The 19,239-nt window shown below is 51.3% G+C and overlaps 1 protein-coding gene across 24 annotated transcripts in view; it reads right to left on the bottom strand.

Moving 5' to 3' along the window:
- Megf11 (multiple EGF-like-domains 11) overlaps positions 1-18,359 on the bottom strand; it is a 325,831-nt gene extending 307,472 nt beyond the window's left edge. For all 24 annotated transcript variants that reach the window (XM_087563863.1, NM_001430418.1, NM_001430421.1 and 21 more), the window contains 1 exon segment: positions 18,214-18,359. The gene's annotated coding sequence lies outside the window, so the exon portion shown is untranslated.
- Positions 18,360-19,239: the final 880 nt, after the last annotated feature.

The following is a 19,239-nucleotide window of genomic DNA, read 5'->3' as shown; positions in this document are numbered from 1 at the left end:
GTTGAAGGTGACTGCAGCATCCGTCCTACCACCATGAAGCACTGTCATTAGCCTGTGCCAATACACTGCTGAGAGCATCCAGAGGCGGGGCAAGGACCTGGGTTCCCACCGCATACACTGTTGAGGTCGTGGTTTCCCATTACCTGGAATGTAACTAAAACAACGCTCAGTCTGTCCTGCCCTAAACTCAAAATCAGATTACTTGCCTCCAAACCCTGAGCTTGCATCTCTATGCTAGACATACTCAGGTGTGAGCTAACCCCCTTGACCTTGTGCTGACAGAAAACGCTGGTCAGGCGCCCTGACCACCCAGTCCTGACTTCAAGCCCCAAAGGGCAACGATCCTAGCAGACTGCTCCCTATAGACGCCCTACCCCGGAGGGAGGTCCAGAGCCTAGCTGTGCCCCCTGGGAAGCCGCCTCCTCTCCTCTCACTTCCATTGCCTTCCTCTGCCACTGCCCCATAAATCTCCAGTTTATTAATCCTTTACATGAAGCAGTCGGTGTGGGATCCTGATTTACTCCCTGTTCATAAAACACCAAGAAATTAAAGATGGAAATTACCCAGAAGGACACAAGCCTCCAGTGGGGAGCCCCTAGCAGTTCCTGGCCTAAACCCAGGTCCTCTCTGCCCTTCCTACCTTCGAAGCTCAGGAACCGTGATGTCATCTCCCTGTCTCCATCCCTCCCCTTTGAAGCAATCTTGCTTCCTATAAGCACTGGCAGCTAGGCTTTGGTTCTGCACAGCGGGCAGAAGGCATCACACAAATGGGTTTCCCCCAAACCTTTGAAGATCTCATCCTGAGTCCCTTTTGTCACACAGGGCTGGAAAACTCAAGTTGGGGCCAAAATTTTAAGCTGTTCAAATGTCAAAATATGGAGACTGATGATGTAGTTCAGTTGGTAAAGTGATTGATTGCCTAGCAAGTACAAGATCCTGGGTCCCACCCCGAGGACTGTATCTGACAGGCATGATGGTGCACACCCGTAACCCCAGCACGCTGGAGGTAGAAGCAAAGTTCAAGGCCATCCTCAGCTACACAGCAAGTTTGAGGTCTGCTTGGAATACATAAGGCATCGCCTCAACCCATTCTCTGGACAAAAAAAGGAAAGGAAGTAAAGCCATGTATGAAATTCAGAGACAGGACCAGAGAAAAAACAGAAGAAAGCTCTTTTCAAAAACAGTTTTCTATCAACGGGCTCAGGTGTGTAACCCCACCCTCATTTCTCAGGCTGAAGCAACACCTCACCCCAGTACTCCAAACCCTTCTAGCTATTCAGTGCCCAGCTGCTTCTGAAAGCCCAGCAAATGCTGGATCTCTCTAGTAACATCTTGAAGGAGTCTCAAGGATCCAAGCTGCAGTGATCACACTGCACCCCGAAGTTGGCTTCCCAGCCCCACCTCTTCCCACAGGTCAGAGAGAGCCCCAGGCAGGCATTTGGGCAGTATCCAGACCAGGCTACCCTAGGACAGTGTGACAGCAAATCTTCAAGGAAGCCACTGGCTATGCTTGACTAGATTCCTGATGAACATGGGGGCTCTCAGAGGTTTAGAAAGGCTGCAAGGGAACAAAAAGCTAAATCCCCTGGCAGAGGGAAGACTTTCTGGAGGAAGCAGTGTCTGGTCTAACCTGTGGAAAAGAAGAAAGGGTCAGCCAAAGAAGCCAGCAGAAAAGTGGGCCAGTTGTGCTGGAAGCACGCTTAAGCCTGGGACCATGCAGCTTGGTGAAGGGGAGGATTATGGAGAAAGGCAGCTAACTGGGCCTTGACTGCCACACTAATGAGTTTTGACTTTATCCTGAGGGCAATGGGGAAGCATTAAAGGGTTTCCGACAGTGCAGTAGCCTGGTCCACTTTGCACTCAAACAGATCCTCCATCCTGCCTCAGAGAATATGGATTGAGATGGGCTGGGGGAGGGATGAGTCCCAAGAAAGTTCCCAGGCCAGGAACAAGGCCTCCTGTCACCTGCCAAGGCCTCAGTGGAGGCCTCAATGACAAGACAGAGTATGTCTTGGATGTACAGGGCCGGCTCTATGGAAGAGAGGTGGCTTGAGCCCAAATCCTCTAACTCAAGAAAGCTCCCTGTGAGCATGTGTGTGCGTGCCCACCTGCCACAATGGCTGCCTTTGTCACCCTCATCCTCAGGTGCCTCCGCGTGCCTCGAATGACCAATCCCCTTCTCCAGGGCACTGTGTGCTGCTCTCCCAGGTTGTCACTCTACAGTTTGTCTCTTCATTCCCACAGACACAGCCCCTCTCTAGGATGGGCCTGCTGCCGCCATTTCTGACACGCAAGCTACAGAGAACCCTAAGATTGACTCAGGGGTTGGGCTTCTCATGGAACCCACTCTTTCCAGAGCAGGCCAGTCCCCTGAGGCATGGCGTCCAACTCCTTGTCTCCTTCCAAATCACTTTCTCCAAAGGAATCTCCTCGGTTCCTCTGTCTTCCTTTTTCTTTCCCTTTCTCTCGAAGACACTCACAGTCTCAGTGTAGCCCAAGCTAGTGTCTAAGTCCCTAAATAACTGAGGATAGCCTTGAACCTTTACCCATCCTGCCGCTACCTCCCCAGTGCTAGGGTGTGAGTCACCATGACATTCATTCAGTGCTGGGGTGGAACCGATGGCTCTGTGAATGCTACTCCAGCAGTCCCTTTACCGACGGAGCTACTGCTCCCCCTCCATTCACTGCCAAATAAGAAGGCATGGTTTCGGGACCTAACCTTTGCATGATCTTGAATTCTCACACAGTTATGCAGAGCAGTGTCCGTGCTGCTATCCCATGGGTGGGAAACACCAGGGTCGCCTGCCTGCAGAGAGGATCAGGGACTGGGAAAAGCCTGTGTCTTCATCAGCAGAGCAAGTGGCTTAGAAGAGTAGACCTCAGGCAGTGTGAGAAGGCTGGGTGGGGGAGCCATCAAGAAGCTAACGGTAAAAGTCTGGAGATGTAGCTCAGTTCGTAGAGTTGCCTAGCGTGTTGGACACCTTGGGTTTAATGCACCTCACAAGCCAGGTCTGGTGGTGCACACCTGTAATCCCAGTACTCAGGAGACAGAGGTAGGAGAATCAGGGGTACAAGGACATCTCTGGCTACACAGTGAATTCAAGTCCAGCCTAGGCTACATCAGACCCCGCCCTAAAATATTAAAAAAATGTTTCACCCCTCACTTGGGCACTGCGCCTTCTGGAGGGCAGGCTGCCTGCCCTCTCTTTCTCCTCCATGGTTTCACCCACTGTGAAGGTGGGAGGAGACCCACTGCGGAAAGATGAGGGGACAGATAAGCCACTCTCTTGTCTGGGTAGGTATAAATCAGAGTGGGAGCTTTGGGGCTGGTGTCTTCTTTGGCATTCAAAGTGTCATTAATTATACATTAAGTGTTTGAAAGGAAAAGACATCAGTAGCCTATAGGATGTGTTTGCATGGTAATAGAGGATTGATTAGATGCAATATCTATACTGTGGGCTACCGGGATTTGGGTCCCCTAGCTTTGCAGACGCAGTAAATTACGGCCACAAAAATCTCATCCGTGGTGAATTATGGCTTCTAACTCGCTGAAGGGATTCTCAGTGCCTGCGAATGAGAGACAGTAGCGTCACCTGGCCAAGAGCAGGAAGCAAGCATGGCCTTGTGCCCACTGCTGGGAAGCTGGTTTCCTGGGTAGGCAGCCCCCAGCCCAGACCTGAGTTCCTCTACCTCTGCAGGAGCTCAACAGACAGAGCAGGAGCCACTTCCTGAGCCTCCATTCTGCCAACAGCTCAGTCACGATTCCCTCTGGGAGTCAGAGGCGCGAGTAAAAGGAAGATGTGAGTGTTGCTTCTTTAACTGAAAGCTGTATGTCCCCCTTTAATGAGAAACCAGGGGAGCCTGGAGCAGAGCCACCCCCACTCCTGGGGAGATGAGGGCTGCCAAAATCCTGCAGTCTGGAGCCCATGCTGGTACCTCCCGAGGCAGGAAAGATAGGCTTCCACCTAGGAAGCTCTGACAATAATGACCATATTTGTCCTGTGCTTGGCCAGATCCACACCCGGTGTATCTATTAACTGGCTTTACCTCCAGCAACCCTGTGTGCCAAGTGATCCTATAAAGCCCAGGCAAGGGCAGGGAAGATGGCTCGGTGGGTAACATGATGATCGTGCAAGCATAAGGCTCAGATCTCCAGCAGCCAGGTAAAAAGCCAAGTGAGGAAGTGCGTCTGTAATCCCACCTTTGGGGAGGTGGAGACCAGAGAATCCCTGGGGTTTGCTGGACAGTCCTAGCCAATTGGTGAGTTTTGGTTCACTGAAAGACCCTGCCTCAAAAGATAAGGCAGGGAGTGATTGAGGAAAACCATCAACACCTATGTCTTACCTTCTCGTGCATGTGCACAATGTGCACACGTACACACACAAAGAATAAGCAAACCCATGTACAAATGGGGAGGCTAAGGCATAGAGCAACATTCCCAAGACATCAGTGTTCAGAGGATGCTTTTGTTGAAACCTTCCCTGACCTCATTTATAACTGCAGTCCCTCCCCAGCCCATCACTCGCTCTCGCTCGCTCTCTCTGTCCCCAGTCTCACTTGTCATTTCATCATCTGCTAACTTATTTTTACTCTAACACACCCACAGGGACCAGGGTGGTGTCTGTGTCTCTTGTGTTATCACACGGCTTCCCCACCAACGGCCCACAGCAGGCTCTCAGTAACAGCTCCGTGGATGGGATTCTGTTGAATCACTCCTCCAAGGTGACCCGGCTTTTGCATGCAGGGCTGGATTCAAATCTAGACACTATGGTCTCTGACTCAATAGCCTGCATGACAGAGCTTACCAGGGATGACAGCCTTCCCTCTGATTGAAATGTGAATGTCATCGGGTGCCAGCTCACTCCATGGTGACTGAGACTCCCTCCTGGCAACAGCAAGCCTGGAATCTTTCTAGTCCCCCAACCCCTAGCTGAGCTAGGGAGAAAGCCAGGACTTGTAGAAATGGCTCCCATCTGACTCTTTGCAAGCAAAATCATGCAGACCAGAGACTGAGTCCTTTCCAGATACACCTCAGCTGGTCAAGAGGTGCTGGTGGCTCCTGCCTACAAACAAAGCCCAGCTCCAGCACCCATCTCCAAGAATGAGTGCGTCCATTGACTGGTGGGGCGCAAATGAGACCCTGGAGGTGTGTGCCTGCATTTGCTGAGTTCCACCTGCCTCTCGGTCATCGGCCACTATCTGCATGAAGGCCACAGTCTCAACCAACACTGCCCCTATCCCAGCATTCCCTGGGAAGCCAGCTTTGGCATAGTCTCCATCATACTCAAGAACAACAGTGCCCCAGAACAGATTTCTTCTCTGGACCCATGGCTTGCCAAATGCTCTTCGCACCCAGAGACAGCACACACCAGGGGAAGGAGCCAGAGTCTCAGTGGTCCAGGAGTTCCATCGTGGTATGTGAGACCCTAGATAAGTCCCTCCCCTTTTCCAGCACACAGCTATGGAATCATGAAGTGTCACTTGCTCATCAGGACATCCCTTGGTGCTCCTGAGCTGGGCCTGGCTGACTTTGCTGGTTTGCATCCTTATCCTGAATCCCTTTTCCTCTCTCTCTCTCTCTCTCTCTCTCTCTCTCTCTCTTTCTCTCTCTCTCTGCTCTGAGATAGCAGTCCTGTCCCCCAGTAAAACCCCGTGCGTGTATGTGTGTGTTTATGTGTGTGTGTGTGTTAAGTGTGCACATGTTCATGTGTATATGTGTGAGTATGAAGGTCAGAGGTTAGCCTCAGGTATCATCCTTCAACCCCTGTCTAGCTTGTTCTTGGAACAGAGTCTCTCACTGAAACCCGGTTCAGTCTCTTGCTGGACAAGCATGAGAATGTGTGTTGAGATTCTCCAAAGTCCACACAGAAAGCCAGGCAGAGCAGTGCATCCTTGTAACACCAGTACTGGGAGGCAAGGACAGGTAATGCCCCAGAGCTCACTGTGAGTTCCAGGTTCAGTGAGAGACCCTGTCTCAAAGATAGATGAGAGAGAGAAATAGGGGGAGAGAGAGGAGGAGGAAGAGGAGGAAGAGGAGGAAGAGGAGGAAGAAGAGGAGGAGGAAGAGGAGGAGGAAGAGGAAGAGGAGGAAGAAGAAGAGGAGGAGGAGGAGGAGAGAGCAATTAAGAACAATCCTCAATGGGGCTAGAGATGGCTCAGTGGTTGAGAGCACTGAGTGTTCTTCCAGAGGTCCTGAGTTCAATTCCCAGCAACCACATGGTAGCTCACAACCATCTGTAATGAGATCTGGTGCCCTCTTCTGGCATGCAGGCATACATGCAGGCAGAACACTGTGTACATAATAAATAAATAATCATTTTTTAAAATGAGAAGCAGAACCAGGACGGCAGTCCACATCCACAGAGGGAACATAGCACCTGGGGCTGGGCCATGAAGAATATGCTGGTCAGGTATAACTGCCTGAGGAAGCTTTCAGGATGTCATTGTGACATAAGATGACTGACAGATCATATGTTAGAGGTTTTAAAGGAGAAAAAGAAACACAGTTCAACCTCTCTGTTTTCCAAGGCTACCTCAGGCCCATGGAGCATGTTAGCTTCCCTGCTGTTCCCTTCTGCAGATCTAAGCCCAGGAACTAGAGGAACAGATGACAGGTTGGGCTGGCCCCTGCCCAGACCTGCCTCAAGAGAATATCTTCACTGTTATCCCAAAGTCCAGGACCTCCACCTACAGACCAGGAACTTTACCTGACAGCGGGAGGAGCTGAGAGAAAAGCAATGGTTTCTGGATGTCTTTCCCTGCTCCCTTTCCCTGAATTCTGTGAGGGGGAGAAAAAGTCTGAACCAGAGGGGGAAAAAAAAGGAAAGAAAAAGCTAAAAAGGCTTATTATAATGACCTTCAGGAAAAGCAACTACATTTTACCTTGAGAACTGCAGAACTGAAAGTCAGTCTGTATGGACCATGCAAATGAGATGCAAACACGGATGCAAATGACCTAGGGCTCTCCTAGCTGCAGCAGTAGCAGTTTCCCAAGCCCAGAACGCCTCTAGAGGGAGGTAGAGAGAAGAGACAGAGGGCAATTAGCCAGTGTCCTGGGGACTCTTGAGAGGCTTGTCTAGGGATGGGAGGATGAGCAGGGGACACCCTAAAGACCTTAGAGAGGCTCCAGGCCCCAGGCTGCTCTATGCACTAGGCTACCCAACCCTGGCAGAATCTGTCCGTAATAGGTCTTCAGTGTACACAGAGATGCATGCAGACGTGAGGGTGCTCACACTCGGGCACAGCCACTTGCAGACAAAAATCACACCAAGTCAGACCACGATGACACACCCCTTTCCATGACACTGCTCAGATAAGACGTACATATTCATAGAAAACACAACACGGCAAGAGACATCAGAACCCACCCACACAGACCCGAGAGGAGAGTCAAACAGCCACATATACAGGTACAGGGCAGTCAGAGGGTCTGTCTAGAAAGAAAAGGCCAAATGACTAAAATACCTCCTTGGCCAATATGGCGTGGGAACTTGAACCCGCAAAGGGGCCATCAGAAGTAGGGCTGAGTACTTAATATTCATGGGTAAGGAAAAGAAGGAACCCCAAGGCGGGCTGAGCCAGCCATGATGTTGTGTGCCCATCATCCTGATCCTTGGGAGCATCAAGGCCAGCCTCCATGGGAGTCTGAAGCCAGCCTGGGCTCCATAGCACCCTGTCTCAAAAAAATTTTTTTAAAAAAGCAAAGATGAAGACCTGATACCCCCAAAGCAACAGCAGAGAGCAAAAGACAGAATCAACTGTTTGCAGTGATGGCAAGCCCAGGCATGGGACAAGCCCTTCACCCTAGAGCTCATCATAGCCCAAGTCAGATTTCTGTTTTGAGAAACAAGGTCCTCCCAAGGCTGGTCCTTAAGGTCCTCCTGCCTCAGCCTTCTGGGTGCTGTGATTACAGAGGGATACCACTATGCCCAACCTAAGACACGGAAGCTTTTTTTTTTTTTTAAAGACATGTAGCCCAGGCTAGCTTCCAACTCACCTGTAAGCCAGGATAACCTTAAACTCCCAGTCCTTCCTCTACTCCCCATGTGCTGAGATTACAGGTGAGCCCACAACCCCTGCTATAATGCAGGCCTAGAGATTGAATCTGAGCTTCATGCATGCTAGGCAAGCACTTTCCTACCGGCCCGTACATAGCCTCACCTCAAGCCCCCACCCTTACCCCCACTTTCGATGATGCCTCATGCTATAGCATTTGTCTCTGTCCAGGTGCCCCAGAACCTTCCCAGTCCTAGTGGGATTGGGGAATGTTTTACAGTTCCTGACGCCCAAGCCTGCAGGTTTCCACCCCACCTGGTCCTTGGAGGCACTCGGGCTTTTTCCCATCCTGCTCTGTCATCTTCTCGGCTGAGAGTACTCGTTGATTCCGCTCTGTGGATAATCTAATTTGGAAGTCTGAGGGAGGAGAGGAATGGTTTCCAAATGGGATACAAGACAGGGTTTTTAGAAGCCACCTGTCCCTGGGTGACTGTTCACAGAAGAGAATGACTCTTTCCCCAAAAGTATACAAACTTGAAATGCCACCCAGCCCACTCGCTCCTCCACACACAAAAAGAAATGTGCTTTTCAGAGCAACGACTGAATAAGCTCTCTCGCTTCCTGCCACAAAGCATGGAGTCGTTCTGGGAAGTCACCACCCCTCCAGGTCTCTGGGTCCCTAGTTACCTATGAGAGGCAGAACAAGCCAGCTCTGGAGGCTTTGTCCCTCTCACACCTTGTAGACTTCCTGACATTCACCCCATAGTGTTCCCCGGAACTGTGTCCTGTCCCTGGTGAGTCACTGCTGGTGCCTGAGTAGAAGGGCAGCTGAGGCCTTGTCTCCAGTCAAGGGAACAAGACAAATTCAGAAAAAGACCCGGAGTGAAGCTCACCCAACACCCCGAGCCCCAAGCCTGGCTACCCAAGACCCTTTCCATCTTCCCCGTAACTGCTTTAGGTGAGAAGAGAGCCCAGGATGTAGGGGGCAGCCTTAAAACATGAGGCCTGATTATCAGCGTGCACCCGAGGGGCTGTGAAATGCCAGCTCGCTGGCTCTGAGTGTAGTTCAGAGCCTCAGACTCCCTTCCCAAATTAATATTCATGGGGCTGGCATGCCATTTATTTGCATATGTAGATTATTGCTCATCCTCTGCAGGAGAGAAAAAGTTTGGGGGTGTTTATATTTATTGTATTTATTTTAAGCTCTGGTGATAAAGCAGGCGGGTCAGGCAGGTTGCTAGAGCAGGGAAATAGATCCTAGAGATAGGATCTACAAAACCAACCCCAAAGCAGCAGCCTCTGGAAGGCATCCCATGAAGCCCCTCCCTCAGAAGGCCCTAGAAGGTTACCATTTGAGGTAGGCATCCAGTTTGGGCCAGTCACTTGAACTTTCCAAGACCCGGCTTCTTTTATTCAAATGCATGTTCATGTTTGCATGCACCTGGGGACTGGGTGTTGAGTTTGGGTGACGACTCCCCACTCTTAAACCTTGTTTAGAGCCTACATTCAATCTGTGGTGCCCTAAGAAGACTCTAGCCCACTCGCTCCTGTGCCAAACGCCTTATGTTTCCAGTACCTCAGCGGAGCTCCCACCCTGCCCAATGTCTCTGAAGCCATCAGCGACTCTGAGAACCTTTATTCAGTCTTCTCCTGGTCCACTGGCCTCGCCCCCTTTTCTGCCTCAAATAGTGTTCAGCGGAAAGCTGGCAGTCTGAAGTGAGTAGTTCAAAGTTCTGGGGAGTTACAAAAGCAACAGTGCAGTGTGAGAGCAGAAACCAGCAGGCCAGGGGTGGCAAGAATGTCCACAAGATACTTAAGTATAGAGAAAGGCCAGCCCTGCGCTGCCCCCAGCACTGCCCCCAGCGCCCCCTGCTGGCCACCTCTGCTCCCTGACACCTTGCAAGACCGAAAGTAACTAAAACTGCCTAAAGTAATGTTCCACATATGGGAAGCATTCATTAAAATTAGTCCCTTCAATTGAGGTTGAATGAAAAAAAACAGGGTTTTTTTTTAGGAAAATAATCTATTCCTCTGGTTTATGAATTCAATAAACACCTGCTGAGAGCCAGGCCTGGTGATGCATGCCTGTATTCCCAGCTCTGAGGAGGATCAAGAGTTCAAGGTCATCCGTGGCTACACAGCTAGTTCAAGGCCAATCTGTGCTGTATTAGACCCCGCCTCAAGAAATAAACAAATAGCCATTGAATTGTCCTGAATGCACAAGGCCCTGGTTCACCGCCACTGCCACCACCACCAACACCACCATCACCACCACCATCACTACCACCACCACCTAATGGCCACAAATAAGGACCCAGCCTGTCTCTTTTCGATCTCAGTGGGTTTAGATCTGACTGGGAGAGACAGGAGCACCCTGAAATAATGCTGAATGACGCCACCAGCAGCGTCCTATTAAACATGGGATTTGTGGTGTGAGCAGTAATTGCTACAGTTCAGGGAAGGAGAGGTCAATACTTTGAGATCACTGTGGGCACCAGCACTTAGGGAAGCTCTAATGAGGAACCAGCTCGAAGCAGGCCTTAAAGGGAGGGGTTCTCCCAGAAAACCCAGAGAGGGCAAGGCTTACTGCCATGGCAAAGAGGCCTTGAAGTGAGGTGAGGAGAAGACTAGAGGTGAGGTAGGTAGAGATCCAGCATGGGGAGGTGAGAAGAGAAGGGAACAGGTGAGATGAGAAGAGGCTTAGGAGGGGAGGAGGGAAGAGGTTTAGCAGGGGAGAAAAATGATAAGACAAGGCAGACTGTGAGAAACCCAAATATCTACTTGGGAAGCTTATGCCTCACCCTGTGAGTGAAGGGTCCATGTAACCCTGTTTCAGAAATGTCTCAATGGAAAAAAATAGATAGGAAATCCCCGACTGCTGGACAGCGGCCTCAGAGCTGCTGCACAAGGGTCTCGTAGCGTGGATTCCGAGCCCACAGCCACTTCTGCATGACATCCGCACTGTCTCTCTAACAAAGTCCCTCAGACTGTTCTAGAAAGCCTGTCTTTCTACATACTCATCCCTGCACCACAGGATGACAGAGCAGGAGGCTGGTGTCGTCACCCAGAATTCCACAGGAGTTTTCTCAAGCCAGGGAGCTACATCCGAGGAAAACAGTAAAGATAAAGGTTGTGCTTAGACACTGGAAAGGGAGCATAGGAATCCCGGGTCCTGGGGAGAGCAAAAGGCTCTGCTAAAGTCGGGTCCAAGCACTGAGAATATGGCCAGTGAAAACAAAGAACCACAATGGAAGAGGCCTGAGAAATGGATGCCACCAGATTCCATGATATCATCCAAGCCAAGGTCATGTATACTCCTGGAATCCCAGCACTCAAGAGGCTGTAACATGAGGATTGACAGTTCAATGTCATCCTCATCCACCAGTGAACTTGAGGCCAGTCTGGGCTCCATGAGGCTCTGTGTCAAAAATACACACCCCAAAACCCCACAATGACAAGGAGGAGGAAGAAGAGGAGGAGACTGATGATGATGATGACGATGATAGTGATGGTGACAATTGTGGTGACAATGGTGATGATGATATAATGCAGTTAATGCTGAGACATGGCCTAAGAAGTCAATACTAATGAACAAGCTAGCACTGAAGTCGTGAGTCCAGCATCATGACGGAGCAGCAGGAGCTGCCTCTGACCCACAATGGCGATACCTACCCCACAAGCACCATCAACCACCATCCTGGGTTTGTGGCTCAGTGGGTAGAGCACTCGCCCAACATGTGAGGAGCACTGGGTTTGAACCCCCAAACCACATAAACCCAATGAGATGATACACACCTGTAATCCCAGCACTCAGGAGGTGGAGGCAGGAGGATTCAAAGTTCAAGGTCATCCTCAGCTACACAGAGAATCTGGATGATTAAGACCCTGTCTCAAGGCAGTTTCTGTGGTCGCACGGGAAGATTATATTCTAGCCTGATTGTTGTATGCCACCACTGGGAAAGAAAAAGAGTAAACCAGGCAGACAGAGCTTTCAACCTTCCCTGACTTCAGTGCCAGAGTCTTGGGATATGCCCTAATTACTGCCACCTCTGGGAAGCCTACCGTGACTACTGTGGCTCCTGCTGATGATATAGTTTTCTGCTATGGTTGCTTTTTTGGCTGGCCATCTTGCCTCTTAAATATCTAAGATGGCTATGATAGAATCCACATACATCTCCTGAATTCGGTTATATATTCCCTGATGTTCAAAGTAAAATCTTCAAACCCTCTACTTGCCTTGTATTGGTCAAATGTAGTCATTGGGCTAACTCTGATTTATCTTCCTCATCAATCCCATTATATAGATGAGTAAACCAAGGCACAAAAGGTTAAAATACTTTACCCAGAGGTTTAAGCAGAGTAGAGAGGATTCAAATCCCCGTCTTAAACTCTGCAGCTTGATGCTTTTGATCCTTTCCAATTTTGTTCCTTTCTGAGACTCAGTAGCCCATCAGGATTGTTCTAGACCAACTGTGAACGTCTCTTCCCCTTGCCTCTGCTTAGTTTAGGCATGGCACTGGAATCACAAGTTCAGCCAAGAAGACAAAAGGCAAAATTTAATCAGAGCCTGGGGAAAGGCTCCCTTCCTTGCCTTTTCTGCCACTGGACATGATTTTGAAGACGAAACACTTGGAACCACTGCAGCCATTTTGTGACCTTGAGAACAAAGGATGAAGTATCTGGATCTTCCGTGATGCAGCCAAGCCACGGAAAGAAACAACCTTGGAGCAGAAAATAGCCTAGACCTCTTGTTATAGGAGATACCAAGTTCCTTATTGTTCCAACTAGGAGAGTTCAGGTCTTCTGCTGCTTGCAGCTCTGACACCCTCTCCAGTCAAGGGCTCTTGTCTCTATAGCTACCTGAGCTGTTACTGATGATAAATGAGATATATTAGTCCTATTCCCCACCCTCACTGAGCCTACCCCAAGGTTGGGCGTTCGATAAAGATTCGATCTATATTTGATTTTGAGTCTCCCCTTCCTCGCCATCTCTGACGGGATCATTTTTCCCTTTTCTGAGCCTGGCGGATCCCAAGTTTCTGCCTCGCATTCTGACAGTGGTCTTACCATAACTGACCACTGGTCCTCCCTTCTCCTCCTCCACCTTCAAGGATCAAGATACATGCAAGGTACTCACACTGGCCCGGAGTGGCCATTAGCACAAGTTCGAATTCCTAAATATTTGTTCTTGGAAACGTCCTTCTCAATTAAATCTCACCCAAATGTTTGACTCGGGTTGAATGAATTCCAACCTCGTGCTCCAGAACGACATGTTGTGGCTGCATAATTACTGCAGCTAGCTTTATTTGTTATAAAAAAAAAATAAAGAAATAAACATGGATTGCTGTTCCTTCTCGACTGTAAAATAATCAATAAATAGAATCCAGATGAAAAATGCTAGCATTTAGGGAGAACAATTCTGTTATGATTCTTTTCTTTGGGGTCTAATTAATGCACATGGTAGATGGACCCCATCAGCAAGTGGAAGAGGCTCCCCCTCCTACTGAGATTCCTCTCCAAGTCAGACACAGACAGACAGACAGACAGACAGACAGAAGGTGTCGACAAACAGAACATGTGCTGCAGATGCCTCAAAACCTTGCTCTGTTCCCACAGGCTGTTTCTTATTTTCTTTTTTTTTTCTCTTTCTTTCTTTTTTTCCTTTGTTCCCTGAGAACACCTTGCATGGCAACTGTCAAATAAAGCATAGCCACACCGGTATCGGGAGAAGCATCTTGCTGACTCTTGTCTTTCCTTCCTCCCTTCCCTCTTTTCCTTCCTTCTTCCTTGTATTCTTTTCACCCTCCCTCTCTTCCTTGATGTGAGACAGGGTCTCACTTAGCTTAGATTCTCCTTGAACTTGCAGCTTAGTGGAGGATGACCTTGAACTCCTGATCCTCCTGCCTCCACCCCCGGTGTGCCGAAATGAGAGGCCTGTGCCACCACACCGGGACGGGGGGGGTTGCTCAGTGTGGGGGTTCAAACAAGCTCTGGCAAGCATTCGGCCATCAGAGCCACCTCCCCGTCTACTGCTTTCCTTTTAAATGAAGAAGACACACCTTTCTGGACAATGGCCACCCTGGCCATGCAAGTTTCATGAGGGGCTCAGGGAGTGGATGGCACCTTCTCAATTATAACACTACGCTCTAATAAACCCCCACAGAGCCACAGGGCACAGTCTGCAGCCAACACATGACACCTATTTATTCCCTAATTACATGACAATATATTCTCTGTGTGTGTGCTGATGAAGATAAAATATTCTTTTAATTCTATGGCAACCTGGGGGCTGGGGGGATGGGACCACATATAAGCGTGTCCTGGGAGTCCCTGGTGCTAAATCACAGCCTTGTCCCAGCCCCCACTCCAGTAGGGTCTCCAAGAAAATCAGTCCCTTTCCTCTGTTGCCCACACCTAAAATGTGATTCTCACAGCGAGAGCATCAGCATGGGGAAGAGCTGGATAGAAAGGGCAATTAGCAAGGCCACCCCAGGCCCACCGATCTTACAGCTGAGGGCGAGTCCAAGAAGCTGTGCTGATATAAGCCCTCCCCCTGCAGAAGCATGACCCCTTCAGCCTCCAGACAGACAAACTGGCTCCAGTTCTTATGCATATTTATTCTATGTGTGTGCATGTGTGCATATGCATATACAGTGCATATGCACATGCTGGTGCATGAATGCATGCAGAGGGCTGGGGTCAACCTCAGGTGTCATCCTCAAGAGCTGTCCACCTTGCTTTTGAGGCTGGGTCTCTCCCTAGGACCTGGGATTCATCCATTAGGCTAGACGGTCTGTTCGTCTGAGTCTGTCCATCTGAGTCTGTCTATCTGTCTGTCTGGTGAGTTCCAGGGACCCTCCTGTCTGTGCCTCCCCAGCGATCACTGCACTCAGCCTTTCATGAGGGTTCTGGGACTCACACTCAAGTCCTCACACTTGCACAGTAAGCCCTTCACTGACTGAGTCATCCCCCCAGTTCAGAAGAACAACACTTTAACTTAAATGGGACATCAAGGACATCTGAATTCTGGGTCCCCTAGACTGCACAACTGCCCCAATCTACAGACTTGAGGTTCCACTTATCGGTCTGTTCAGTGGGGCTCTAGAGCTTACCAAGCAGCTGTGGGTGCTGGAGTTTCAGAGGTACACAGTCACCTGGCAGCAGTCTCTATGGAGACCTAGAAAGATCACAGTTGCCAACATGCATCAGCTACCTCCTGCCATGCTCTGACCAGCAGAAACTCTTCAGGGCTGCTCTCTAGTGCCACATAGAAGATCAACAATTCAGCTGTCCTGGGTCACCCCTGGCAACTAGCTGACACGCCAAACTTCAGAGCCAATGGTTTCACCATGGAACCACTTGAGGTGAGGCTGGAGTCGTTTGTTATATTGCCAACCGTTCTTCAGAGGTCCTTTATGTGCCTCTTCCTTACAACTAGACTGTAAGCATAGGAGAGAGGACCTAGGGTGTCAGCATAGTGAGCTGGGGACCATCCTTGCCTGGGTTCCTGGGCCCAAGGAGGAACCACAGTGCTAACTGCTGACCAGATGTCCCTAGAAGAGGAAATGCCCAGCTGCTACAAAGCCCAGAATGCACAAGCACCTAGATTCTATTACATTTGTTTATTTATTTATGTGTTTAGGGAGAGAAGGTGTGTGCCTTGGCAGGCATGTGAAGACAGGAGGACAAATTTTGTGGGAATCAGCTCTCTCCTTCTACCACATGAGTCTCCAGCATTGAACTCAAGTTGTCAGGCTTGGCTGCAAGCCCTTTTACCTGGCTGGGTCATCTCATCTGCCAGCACCTGCTTTCTAAAAGTGAGGCTGGGCACAAGCAAAGGAATGCATGAAGCCTCGGAGGCGAGCAGAAAAGAAGCAGGAGAAAAAGGTAAGAGCTCCCATAACTCCCTGGCCCTAGGGTCACTGAGTTCCGCCTTCAGAGGCAAGGCTGACTTCCCCTTCCACAGAGGTTGTGGACCTGTAGGCCAAGTGCTGAACCTGAGTTCTCAGCCCACCGTTCCACTGCCTGAGGTTAGCAGTAAAGCCTTGGCTTGGGAAACTCTTCTCCTCCCCGTGGCAGAATATGAGGCTCACTCTAGATTCTGCCAGAATGGTTTCAGCTGAGAATGTCTGCAGGACTGGGCTGCACAGCAATCCCTGTTGTACCCTCCCCGTGTGCCTCACAGGACACAGGGAGAGGCAGGTCCGTGGCACCTAAAAGGAGAGACAGTGCAAGCACAAACTTGGTATACAATAGACATGGCTCCTCTCGGGAGATGCTGATTACCTGGTCTGCCTCTAACCTTCCAACCTCCCGACCCTCCAACCTTTTCATCCTTTGGTGCCCTAACCTGCCTTACGCTAAGAAAGGGGGCGTCAGCTGTGGGAGTCAGGAAAGGTGCCCAGCCCTTAGCCAGGAACACTGGATCACTTCCCCTTAATCAGCTCGAAGAGAGTCCCTTCACTTCTTTGGGCTTCAGTAGGCTCATCTGTGCAATGGGAGGAGAGGGAAAGACTGCAGTTAAAGGCTTCAATTTTCTAGGGGCTTAATTAAACCATGTCTGAGCAAGAGTAAGAGCCCGGTGCTTGGTGAACACCGCAGGAGAATCCGCCAAAGGAACGGAAGGTGAAGCCGCCACATCACATCCTAGGCTGGAGGTTAATGTCAATGCTCTGGGGCACTGAACTCAACCTTCGGGGCGGGGTCCATGGCCGGTAGGCGATCCTCTCTGCAAATACCTCCAGCTATTTTGCTACTTCTAAACCTCCGCTAAGCCTCACAAAAGATCATTTCGGACTGCAGTCCAACACGGACGGAAAGCAGGAAAGCGATGAGGGTCTGCGAATCCAGCCTCTGGACTCCTGGAGCCAAAACGCCATCGGGGCAGGCTCGGACAGTCCCGGCCGCCTGCCGCGCGCCACCACCTGGTCAGGACATTATCCCCAGTTTCCCCCAGGAGAGTGATGGGCGCGGATGCACGGGCACAAGTATCCTTGCCACGGAGAGCTGGGAAGGCGGGAAGCCCTACCCCCCTGGTAAGCATCTTCCAACCTGCGGGAGGCCCTGCTTTATGGGCTCCGAGAGGGACCATGCGTGGGAGAATCTGATCCCAGTCACTTGGACCGGTTTTCTCGAGAGCATCACCAGCCCGGAAGGAGGCCGGCTGGCCTCGCAGCAGGCACTCATGGGGACGGATTCTGAGACGCTACGACAGTGGGATGGAGCGTGGGAGTCAGTTCCAGGAAAAAGCAGCTGGGGTTCGAAGGCTCCGGGACCCGCTAGGCGGAAACCCAGCGCTCCCAGACTACAGACCGATGGTGACTCCGTCCCACTCTCGACCTTGATCCGGGAAGGAACGGTTTTACCTATTTTTAAGTCCTTTTTCCCCCCCTAAAAAATTAAGAGACTAAATCAAGTCTTAGAGGAAGGTGGCTGCGCAGGGTTGCCGCTAGGACCACTGTGACCCCATCTACAACACTACTGCTCGCGATTGGGAGCGAAGTTAGGAACTTCGGGACAGCCACCCACGAGCGCAGGAGGAGGGACTCGCTTCTCTTTTAACTTTGGGTGTTGGGGTCTCCACCAAGGGTCGGAGGTATGTCACCAGGGACGACCTGCGGGACTGCAGAGTGTCCGGGATTCCTTCGGTGAAAGTGGGTAGACAGGATCAGGAAAAAAAGAGAGTGAGTTCACGTTGCGCGTGGCACCGGCTGGGCTTGGGCTCCGCGGGGACCTGCGCGCGGCCCCGCAGCTCTGCGTCCCGACCCGGATCGGAAGGACGCGGCGCGGGGCGAAGGTCCAGCACATCTAGAATGGCTCTCGGCCGGGAGACCCCAGATTCATGCAGAGCTGGCAGGTTCCTTCTTCTGGACACCCGCACCGCGACTCTCGGATCTTCCCCCGCACGTGGAGGCGCGGCGGCCGCTGCGTCCTGACTGCGGCCGGAGGACGCGCGCCTGGCCCAGCCGAGGCTCTCCACGTCTCGCATAGACCCCCCGGGCGCTCCCCCAAGCTCAGCCATCCACCTTCTGCCCCTCGCCAAACTCGCCTTCCAGAGCCCGGACCTGGCCAGGGCAGTCTACGGACCCACGGAGCTAGTGGAAAGTTAGTCGCCACGCTGCAAAGCCCCCTCCCCTGGACAGGAACCCACACCCCGGCCCAATGCACCCACAGTGCTCCGAGGCTCCGGGTCCCCGCGGACCCCACCCAGCCATTTACCTGCTTCCACGGCGCGCCCAGGGCTTGGGCCAGCCAGTCGCACGATCCTATCCCCCGGAGCCGGAGCGGTTTCAGGTCCCCAGGCAGGAGCGGGAGCTGCGAACCGCCCCGAGCCGGGAAGCCGGCTCCGGGCACTGAGAACGAGTGAGCAAGCAGGAGGCTGGAGCCGCTGCGACTGCTGCCACGGCAGCCCCCACCCCCTGCGTCCCTCGGCCCCTCCCTCTTCCCTCCTCCCTCCTCTCTCCCTCTCCCTCCCACCTCCTTTCAGACCCTGCGATCGCGCTCGTTCCCTCGCTCTTTTTCCTGGCTTTCTCTCTGCCAGTTGCCTCCTTTAATTCCTTCTGCTCTCTTCTCACTTCCCTACTCTGCATCCACCCGTTTTCGTTCTTTTACCGTTTTTCCCGCTCCTTCTTTTCTGTAGCTCTTCCTTTTTTTTTACCCCTCTTTCTCTTCCCGGCTCCCCTTTTTTTCTTCCGACCAAGCGGTCAGCGTAGCCTCTGCCCCTGTTCTTTGAAGCCGCTCTGGCTGGGGAAGCCAGCTCACAATGGAAGGAATCAAGGAATATGCCCCCAAACTGAGCTTTTAACAAGCTGAGGACAAACACCCAGGGAAAGCAAGAGAAGCAAAGAACTCAATGTGCAGAACACGCTACTCTGAGCTGCACAGGGTAAAGTGCAAATATCCAGGCCCCAGAGCAAAAAGGTGCCATGCTATGGTCAACTCCAAAGGCTGGTCTTCAAACAGGGGACTCGATGGGGGCGGGAGGGGAGGGTGCATGTTAATGACAGGGTGTCAGAGGCCTGGCACTGCCCCCAGAGTCACCTGGAAGACTTCAATCTAATGTGACACCTTAGACTACACCACACAGTGCTTCTAGTGGGTCCTGTCCAGGTGGTGGGAACAACTGGCCATTGGGAATGTCACAGAAAACCCCAACTCCTCTCCAAGATGTGAGAGGCTCACTCCTGCTTCCCCGTTTGCAAGAAGTGGGGGTGGTGAGGTGTTTCCTTCCCTTGAAGTGAGGAG

Source organism: Rattus norvegicus, chromosome 8, assembly GCF_021556685.1.
Source record: "Rattus norvegicus strain SHRSP/BbbUtx chromosome 8, alternate assembly SHRSP_T2T, whole genome shotgun sequence".
NCBI lineage: Eukaryota > Metazoa > Chordata > Mammalia > Rodentia > Muridae > Rattus > Rattus norvegicus.
Note: the sequence above shows the minus strand (reverse complement) of the source record. Positions and strands in the feature narration are given on the sequence as shown.